Below are 9,980 nucleotides of genomic sequence, written 5' to 3'. Positions count from 1 at the left end.
TTTACTATACTTCCCTTCTAAAAGCCTAGATGAAACCTGGAAAAGAAGCCATAAAGTATAAATGGCAACTTCAGGAAAAGTTCCTGTTTTTTTATTCCAAATAATTTCTCCCATGTCCAATAAATGTTCAATATTTCCTGGTATGTGGGAAGATTATGTTTCTTAAAGTCACAATGAAGCCTTATAGACAGAAGCACAAGTTGAGAAAATGTTTGATCTCCAAACCTATTAGACTTGATGAAGTAAGATCAGTAACAGCCACCTTGCGACATTTCAGGAGGTCTCATTCCCCTTGGAGGTCGAAGAGGCCCACCTTGGTAAGGGGGTTCCATTGGTGGTCCCTGTCCATATGGTGGCATAGTGCCAGGAAGATAACCAGGCATTCCTTGATGGTGACCACCATACTGACCATGAGGTAGCATCAGAGACCTCATTCCTTGGTGCTATGGTATCTGGCTGTGGTAGCATCATACCCCTAATTGGTCCAACTGGTCTATTACCAACCAGGTTTGTCCTGGTCGAGGAAGCTATCACTGATATTTAGGGAACTGTGCCCTTCTTTCTTCCAGCAGTATATCCTCATCTGGATGGATGAACTTGCTGGTTGCACTGGTGGTTGTCAGTGTAGGAGGCTTACCTGTTATTGACGCTGCTGGTTTTGCTGCAGTGCTGTTTGTTGAACTAGTGGTTGAAGCTGTAGACTGTATAAGCAGGGAATGTAGGCCTTGGGGCTTCCGTAGTTGTTGTTGCAGTAGTACTATTTAAGGGCTTAAAATCTGTACCAACAGGTCCTTGGACAGCTGCCTGAGCCTGTCCAGCACTGGGGAAAAGAGGCTTAGTAAGTGGAGGCTGTGAGGCTGCTGCTATTGGCACAGGTGGCCTTAAGAAAAATAGCTGGTGCTGAGACAGCCTGTGCTTGAGTCATTAGAGGAATTCCAGGACATACAGGTGGGAGCATACTGCATACCTGGTGGCATACTCAGCATCAGAGGTGGTATTCCAGGTCCTGGTGGCATCATTCCACCCGTTGGCATCATTATGCTTTCACCGCAAAATGATTAGGTGTATTTTCTCTGATGATGCAATCCAGGTGGCGCTCCTGGCATAACTGGAGGCATATCTGGCATCAGGAGAGGACCACCTGACATCAATGGAGGTCTACCTGGAGGCAGTCCTGGTGCCCCTGGAACTGGATACAGTCCTGGCTGAGCGATTGGTGGGACGTAACCTTGCTGAGGTTGAACAGGCTGTGGTTGTCATCATCATATTCATCAGAATCGTCTTGTTTCTTTTTTTGGACTTGTGTTTCTTGTGTTTTCTGTTCAAGAAGTCGTCACCTTTCATCCATATCTTTTTCTGGAATACCTTCCATGCCATTTATTTCCAACTCTATGTCTGTTCTCCCAGGTATTGCATTTGGTACCGCATCTATGGTTTCTTTATGCACCTGCAAGCATGAATAGCTAAAGCAGGTCCTGTGTACAATTTCTTATGACATATGTGGCATTTAAAAAGCTTTGCTTTTTGGTGCTGTATGAGGATCTTCTCATCATCAAAATCTCTGTTACAATACCAGCACCACAGCCCCAGCTGCTTCTTCCTCTTATGACCATAACTGCAACCTACAGACTAGGCAGAATGGAGGTGAAAACAAAAATGGAAGAGAATCGCACAGTTCTCTGAACCAACCACCACCACTACATCTGGCAGGAATCATCTGTACCCCATTTTTAATTGGGTTGTTTAGTTCGTTGCTGTCTAGTGTATTGAGTTCTTTATATATCTTAGGTTTTAGTCCTCTGTCAGATGTAGGGTTGGTGAAGGATTTTTTCCCATTCTATAAGCTCCTATTTGTCCTATTGATGTTGTCCTTAGTCATGCAAAAGCTTTTCCACTTCATGAGGTCCCATTTATTTTTTTTTGTCAATCAAAATTATTTTATTTCCAAAGATGAATGTTTCCATTGAAGCAATTCTATAATTCACATTTACTTTCTTATCCAAACATTAACCAAGCATCCTAGCTTGGTTTGTGGCTGTATCAAAAACTGAGCCATAGCAAATTAGGGAGAAAAGAGTTTCTTACAACCTTTACAGACCATCATAGGGGAAAATGCAGTCAGACACCTAAAACCAGGAGGCAGGACCTGAAGCAGAGATCATGGAGGAGTACTGCTTATTGGTTTTACCTCTCCAGATAGCTTGAACATTTTTTAATGCAGCCCAGATACACTTATCCCCTACTAAATCAATTAACAATTTAAAAAATACCTCAATGACATGGCCACATATCAATCTGATTGATGCAACTCTCTACTGAGGATCGCTCTTGTAAGGAGCCTCAAGTTGACAACTAAGCCATAATTCTAAGTATCTTACATTCATTATTCTTTCCAGTTACTACAATCTGTTTGCTATACTATTTACTTATGATCTAGGACTGAATTGATTTCTTAGGAATAATACCATAAGTGCCTAAAGATATAGTCTTCTATATCCCTGTAAAAATTATACTTCAGAATAATTAATTAGCCATCCAAAAGACATTTTGAAAAATTTGGTGACCATTATCTTCATTGTTGGTTTGTAGTTTGAGAAGAGGTCCCATTTATTAATTGTTCATTTTAGTAGCTGAGACATTGGTGTTCTATTCATGAATTTGCCTCCTATGCAAATATGTTCAAGGCAGTACCCCATTTTCTCTTCTATTAGATTTAGGGTGTCCAGTTTTATTTGATGTCTTTGAGTCACCAGGACTTGAGTTTTGTGCAGGGTGATATATATGGGTGTATTTGCATTCTTTTATATGCAGACATCCAGTTGGACCAGCACCATTTGTTGAAGATGCTCTCCCTTTTCCATTGTATGGCTTTGGCTTCTTTGTCAAAAATCAAGTGTTTGTAGGTGTGTAGCTTTATTCCTGGGTCATCGATTTGATTCCATTGATCAACCTGTCTGTTTTCTAACAATATCATGCAGTTTTTATTACTATTGCTCTGTAGTATAGCTTGAAGTCAAAACTTGTGGTACTTCTAGAAGTTCTTTTACTGTACAGGAAATATAAACAGACATCAAAAGTCTCCCAATCAAAAAAACCCCGGGGGCCAGATGGTCTTATCACAGAATGCTAGCAGACTTTCAGAGATGTTCTAATTACCACTAGTCCTCAAACTATTCCACAAAATAGAAACAAGAGCTTTTCCACACTGTTTCTATGAGGGAAAACTCACCCTGATACCTAGAACACACAAAAACTCAATAGAGAAAAAGAATTTCAGACCAGTTTCCCTTATGAACATTAATACAAAAATAATAAAATACTCATAAACTGAATCCAATAGCACAGGGGAAAATACCATCCACCTTGATGAAGTAGGCTTTATCCTAGGGCTGTAGCAATGGTTCAAAATATGAAAATCCATCAACTTAATCTACCATATAAACAAACTCAAAGGAAAAAAAAACTCATGATCATCTCATTGAATGCTGAAAAAGCCTTCGACAAAATCTAACGTCCCTTCATGTTAAAAGTCATGGACAGTCATAGACACGGTGGATATAAGATGCATACATAAACATAATTAAAGCAATATACTGCAAGCCAATAGCCAACATCAAATTAAATAGAGAGAAACTTCAAGCAATATCAGTAAAATCAGGTACAAAAGAAAGCTGTCCAACTCTATTCAACATAGTACTGTAATTTCTAGCTACAGCAAGAAGACAACTAAAGGAGATAAAGAGTATACAAATTGGAAAGAAAGAAGTAAAATATCACTATTTACAGATGATATGATAGTATATATAAGGGACCTCCAAAATTCTTCCAAAGAACTACAGCTTATAAACACCTTCAGTAAAGTGACTAGATACAAAATCAACTCAAAAAATCAGTAGTTCTCCTTTATACAAATGATAAACAGGCTGAGGCAAGCAACACCATTTACAATAACCACAAACAATATAAAATATCTTTATGTAACTCTATTCAAGCAAGCAAAAGACCTTCAAGAACTTCAAGTTCCTGAAGAAAGAAATTGAGGAAGGTATCAGAAGATGGAAAGATTTCCCAGTCTCATGGATTGTTAGGATTAACATAATAAAAACAGCCATCTTAACCAAAAGCAATCTACGGACGCAATGCAATTTTCATCAAAATTCCACACAATTGTTTACAGACCTTGAAAGAGCAATTCTTAAACTTAAATGGAAAAACAAATACCCAGGACACCAAGTATCTTTTACACTTATGAGAAAGAATGGACTCATGTCAGGTCCTGGCATCCAGTTTAATGTAAAATATTTCAACAGCAGCTCATGTATAAAGTTCTCAAGTAGAGTGACAGAAAGTCTTTTTGGGTTTTATTCTTTTGGGGTTTTTTTGGAGGATGGTGGCTGTAGTGGTGGCTGTTGTTGTTGTTGTTGCTGTTGTTGTTGTTTCAGACAGGAATTCTCTCTATAATTTTGGCTGTCCTGGAACTAGCTCTGTAGATAGACCAGCTGGCCTTGAACTCACAAATATCCAGCTGATTCTGCTGTGATTAAAGGTGTAGGCCGCCACCATCCAGCTAAGTGACTGACCATCTTGAATAGGCCGGTTTTTGAAAATCTAGCTGATGCACAATACATTAGACCATCTAAAAACAGGTCTGAAACTCAGAAGGAAGGTATTACAATAGTCTGAGTCTTCCCCCAAACTAAACTTGAGCTGATGTTTCTGAAATATGGTCAAGGCTTGTGGCTAACTTTGCCTCACTGACTGATTAATTAGCTTCTAGATCTGCCAGAAATGTAATCAGCTTGTCTTCCCCTCACTGACAGGTTTGGTCTGGTCGACTTGGACAAGATGCTATGTTCAATACAGCAAGCCTAAAATACACCTATGATTAATCTCCACTTTCCTATTAACTTTCAGGTCAGTTATTTGGTAACTTCTTGAATTTCAGTGAATCTAGTTGCAAAATGCAAATAGCAGAGTACAAGCACGACCAAGAAAAATAAAACTAATATAAACTTTTCTAAAGTGATTCATAAAAACAAAAATCTTATATAAATGCTAATCCAAATATATCCTCCCATTTTCTCACAATGTCAGTAATGGCATAGAAAGTAAGATGCTAAAAATTACAACCTACTCGGTTGCAAAGTGAGAGAAAAAAATGGGATAAAATACACAGCACTGCCTAATGAATTATTCACATACTGACACTTTTGACCAGGGTCTAAAATAATCATGAATTTCCATATGCTATCATGGAGTGACTGTGACATCATTATTACACACTCTATCTTGGGCACACTCATTGTCCTTCATGTGAAAAACCAGACACCTTATTCTGTGTGTCATTACGGATGTGATGTCATACTCAAGTCCAATGTGTGTCTTCAGAGCAGTTACTCCAAACGGCAGAACTCAGGGAGGTCCTGGGAAAGAGAACCGGTTTGAAAAGCAGTGTTTGTAGCCATTATGCTTACCAGCTGTCCACTTCTCTATGTTTTCTCCACTGCTTTCCTTCTGTCTTGTCCTAGGCCACCCTTGACAGGGTTCAAGAATGGAGAGCAATAGAGGGGCCACACCAGGAAGTCAGTGACAAGGGCCCTGGAAGAGATTTCTAGTGGCAGAGCAACTGTTTTAAGACAGAGATCATACACAGCCTTGACATTTTTTTTAAAGATCAGGCTTTCTGGTTCTAGAAATATTTAAAACACCATTTTTTTTTCTCACGCGGGTGTACCTGCCCAAGGAGGGGTGCGCAGAGGCCAGGGGTTAACACAGACATCTTCCTTCACTTGTCTTTATTACTTTCCTCCTTGCTGTAACAAGATGCCTCACAGTAGCAAATAAAGAAGGAAAGGCCTTGTTTGGACTCGTAGTTCCAGAAGCAGTCAATCGAGAAAGGAACATTTGGTTGCAGGAGTTTGAGGCAACGGATCACGTGATACTCACAGTCCAGAAGTGGGGAGAGGTGAATGCTGCGTTTAGCTAGCTTTCTCCTTTTTATGCAGTCTGGTACCCAAGCCAAGGAATGATGCCCTAGCCTTTAGAGGCTGCCTTTGCACTTCAATCAAGATAATGCCATACAGACTTTCCCAGAGGATGACCTAATCAAAGTAATTCCTCCCAGTTGTGCCTAGAGGTTTGCCTCTGAAGTAATTCCCAACCCTGTTAAATTGACAGTCAACACAAACCATTATGGCTCTCCATCTTACTTTTTGAGATAGGGTCCTTCACTGAACCTGGAGTTTGCTGATTCTGCTAGACTGCATGGCCATCAAAATTCCAGGGATCCTCCTATTTCTGCCTCCCCAGTGCTGGGATTAAAAGTGCCACCAGTCTCTGTATGTGTCCATCTGTGTGTGTGTGTGAGAAAGGGGGTGTAGAGGGGGGAGGGAGAGGGAGAAGAAGAGGGAGATGTCTGTGTTGTATGTGAGGTTCAGCCATGCATACCCATGTGTGGATAAGCCAGAAGAAGATCGTGGGTGCTCTGCTCCCTCACATTTCACCTTATTCCCTGGAAATGGGATTTTTCACTGACCCAGGATTCAGGCTGGCAGCCAGCAAGCTCCAAGTGCCAATGCCCTTCCTTTCCCTGTGCCCTGCCCTACCTTCTCTTTCTCTCTCTCTCTCTCTCTCTCTCTCTCTCTCTCTCACTCTCTCTCTCTCTTTCTGCACTCTGTGTGTCCTTTTCTATCTTTGAACAAGAACTGCCAATGGTCATCCAAACTCAGTATGTTGTCATGATAGTCCTTGTGTTAATTGCGTCTCCAAAGGCCCTATTTATAAATAAGTTCACATTCTGAAGTTTAGGGAGAATTTGAACTTAGGAGGACATTATCCAATTCACTTGAGAAAAGATTTAAAAACCAATATTCTTGCAATTTTGAGAATCACCAAAATAATAATAATAATAATTAATAATAATAATAATTAATAATAATAATAATAATTCTCTAATAACAGCTAGTGTCTGCTGCTGACAAACTCTCATATTAAGTGCTTTAGGACAAAAGTGTTTTTTTTTTAAATAGTATTGTGATCTTCCTGGTGATTCTTTTTCATTGGCTTGGGCAGGACTGGAAAACACAGCACATAGCCTCACTAGGAAACGTGTAACTTATCTCTCAGTATTACCTGGTGTTAACAGGCTGACTATGGAGCCAAAAAGCCATGGGACTTGGGGAGCCTGTCCAGAGAGTGTGAGATCGAGACGTGTCCAAACCCAAAAATTCTCATCCTAAGAACAGTAAGAATAGCACTGTTTCCTCCCTGCTCAGAACCGGCATGTCCCCGCGCACATAAGCATTAAGACCCCCTTACTGCCCTTGAGGTAGTCAAGTTGCCTGGCAACCATATTTTATGTTAAACTTCCTCTTTCCTGATAAGGACATGTCCAGCAAGCACCTGGAATTCCTCTTCCTGCAAATGAAGCAAAATTTCCCAGCACCTCAGCCCCAGCCAATGATGTACACTCACCCCAAAACCCCTACCCACTCCCCAAGGTTTATATAGCACTTCTTCATACACACACACCCAAAAAAGAGAGAGCTGTTTCACTGAGAACCATTTCTGTGAAAGGGGGTTTGTCCTGTATTCATCCAACTGAGATCCTGTCTAAGCTTCGCTCCTCCCTGGTCAGCCTGGTGAGCAACAGAGCCTGGATAGATACCCCAGGGGGAAGACCCGGGCAGCAGATGGTTCAGAAAATTTTTTACTCAGCAGTATCTTAGTTAGGATTTAATCATTGTGAAGAGACACTAGGAAAACTGCAGCTCTTAAAAATGGAAAACATTTAACTGGGGCTCACTTGCTGGTTTTGGAGGCTTAGTCCATTATTGTCATAACCAAAACCATGATGCTGATGAAGGAGCTTGCAAATTCTACATCCAGATGTGAAGACAGCAGAAACAGAGTGACACTGGACCTGACGTGAGCGTGTGAAACCTCAAAGCCCACCCTGGTGACACACTTCCTCCAGCAAGTCCACGCCTACACCAACAAGGCCACATCTCTTAATAGTTCCACTCCTTGTAAATCCATGGGGGGCATTTTCATTCTACCAGGGTAACCCAGACTTTGTTGTTGTTGTTGTTGTTGCTGTTGTTGCTGTTTTTCATTACCAAAATAATCTGTCCTCTGACTCTCAAAATCCCACAGAGGACCACTCATATCTGAGGATCTGTGGGAAGTCCCTTGCTTAAGCTACAAATAGATGATCCACCTCTGGGGCCCTAACACCACTACCACAAGCCGGTACCTTCTCACTGTACAGTCTCCAATTGTGATCCTTCTGGGATCCCCAACACGACAATCTGAGGGCCATGCACCCACACCCCCTATTGGCAGTCCTCCATCTACTAATTTCTGCCACTCTAATTTCAACTGCTGAGGAACCACAGGAAAACCTGCTTGCTGTCCAGAGTGCCCGCTAATGATTCAGAGGCTGCACCCTTCCCACGTGGAGCTAGAATGACCTCTGCTACACTTATCATGAACCAGCACAGAGTAGGGACTCTGACACATTCTGACCTCCACGGGCAGCCATATGCACATATTCATATACAAGCACACAGGCGTGTAAATAGAAATAACACTTTTAAAATTCTCATAGAGAATTACTGAATTAAGTGAATGTTAAAATAATTTTAAAAAATACACTGAAAGATAATTGGCAAAGGGACTTTCCATAACCCATCTCATCAGATGTTCTATTGGCTGACAGACTGTCTGTGGATGGGGAAACTGAGGCAAAGGTATTTCAAGGTACCTCCAATTTTATGTTCATCTTTGCCATATTCACTTTTGTTAATAACAAGGCCATAATATTTCCTCCAGCTTTTTCTGGAGCTAAATAGCTTGCACAATTATGTAGAAGAAAGAACAGTGAGTTGAACCCAATATTCTAATCCAAATGGTCCCATCTATTAAACATATACAAGTAAGTCCCCTTTTAACAAAATGAAGATAAAAAGATTATTGTGTTTTGAAATAGATCTATTTCACTCTAAAATTTAGTTCAAAAGGGTCTATAAAGCATGTGAATTTGAATAAGATCTCCCCATAATATTGAACATTTGAATATTTAATCCCTAAATGGTAGTTGTTTGGGGAGAAGTAGGAGGTATAGTCTTGCTGAAGGAGGTTTTTCACAGAGGGTGGGGTTTGTAGTTTCAAAAGATTCATCTTTAAGTTAGCTCTCTGCTTCCCATTTATGGTCCAAGATGTGAACTCTCAACTATTGATCCAGCTCTTATATTACCTCTACCCTGCCATTACGGACTCTAACCTTCTGGAAACATAAATCCAAAATAAACTCTTTTTTAAAAAAAGAAAAGAAAACAGAACCTCTCTTTGAAGGTTAGAGCCTGACTATCAGTAGTCTGAAACTAGCATAGGACACTATTAACTATTAACACCCCATCTCACCTATAGGGCAGGAGGTCTCATCTCAAATTGTTATGGGGTATTCATCAGAGAAGACTGCTTGGGCATGGGTTGAAGCCAATAAAAACTCTTTATTAGCCAACCATCAACTACACTGGGTGTTCAGGAGGTCAGTGTAGACCTGAGCCTTTCTCAGAGTGAGCTTTTAAGCACAAAAACCACGTTATGGGTTAACATAGTCAGTTAACAAGAACAGTTATCCAGAAGCAGAACTATAAAACCCAAAGAGCAAGGTTAATACATTTAGAGACTTTCCCATAACTATAGATTGTAAAGGGTTGGGTCTTTGTTTTATTTTTGGAAGGTGATGCTGTCACATTCTGGGTTTTACAGCCTGAATGATACTTCTGTCATGGAGTGAGTCAATTGTGCTAAGATCTGGAAGACTTCTAAGATCTGGGGTCCTGTTACAAAATCATGCTCTATGATCTTATGATAGGGAAAGATTAGAGATGTTTTTCTATATCTGTGGTTTCTACCCACTAAACCTTTTCCAGAAAAGGGAAGAGGGCATAGCGATATGTTGAATCTGGGGCTGA

General features: G+C 40.5%; 1 pseudogene; it reads right to left on the bottom strand.

The window, feature by feature from the left end:
- Positions 1-248: 248 nt before the first annotated feature.
- Positions 249-8,320, bottom strand: Zfp207-ps1 (zinc finger protein 207, pseudogene 1; annotated as a pseudogene).
- Positions 8,321-9,980: the final 1,660 nt, after the last annotated feature.

This window comes from Rattus norvegicus, chromosome 9 (genome assembly GCF_021556685.1).
Source record: "Rattus norvegicus strain SHRSP/BbbUtx chromosome 9, alternate assembly SHRSP_T2T, whole genome shotgun sequence".
Classification (NCBI taxonomy): Eukaryota; Metazoa; Chordata; class Mammalia; order Rodentia; family Muridae; genus Rattus; species Rattus norvegicus.
Note: the sequence above shows the minus strand (reverse complement) of the source record. Positions and strands in the feature narration are given on the sequence as shown.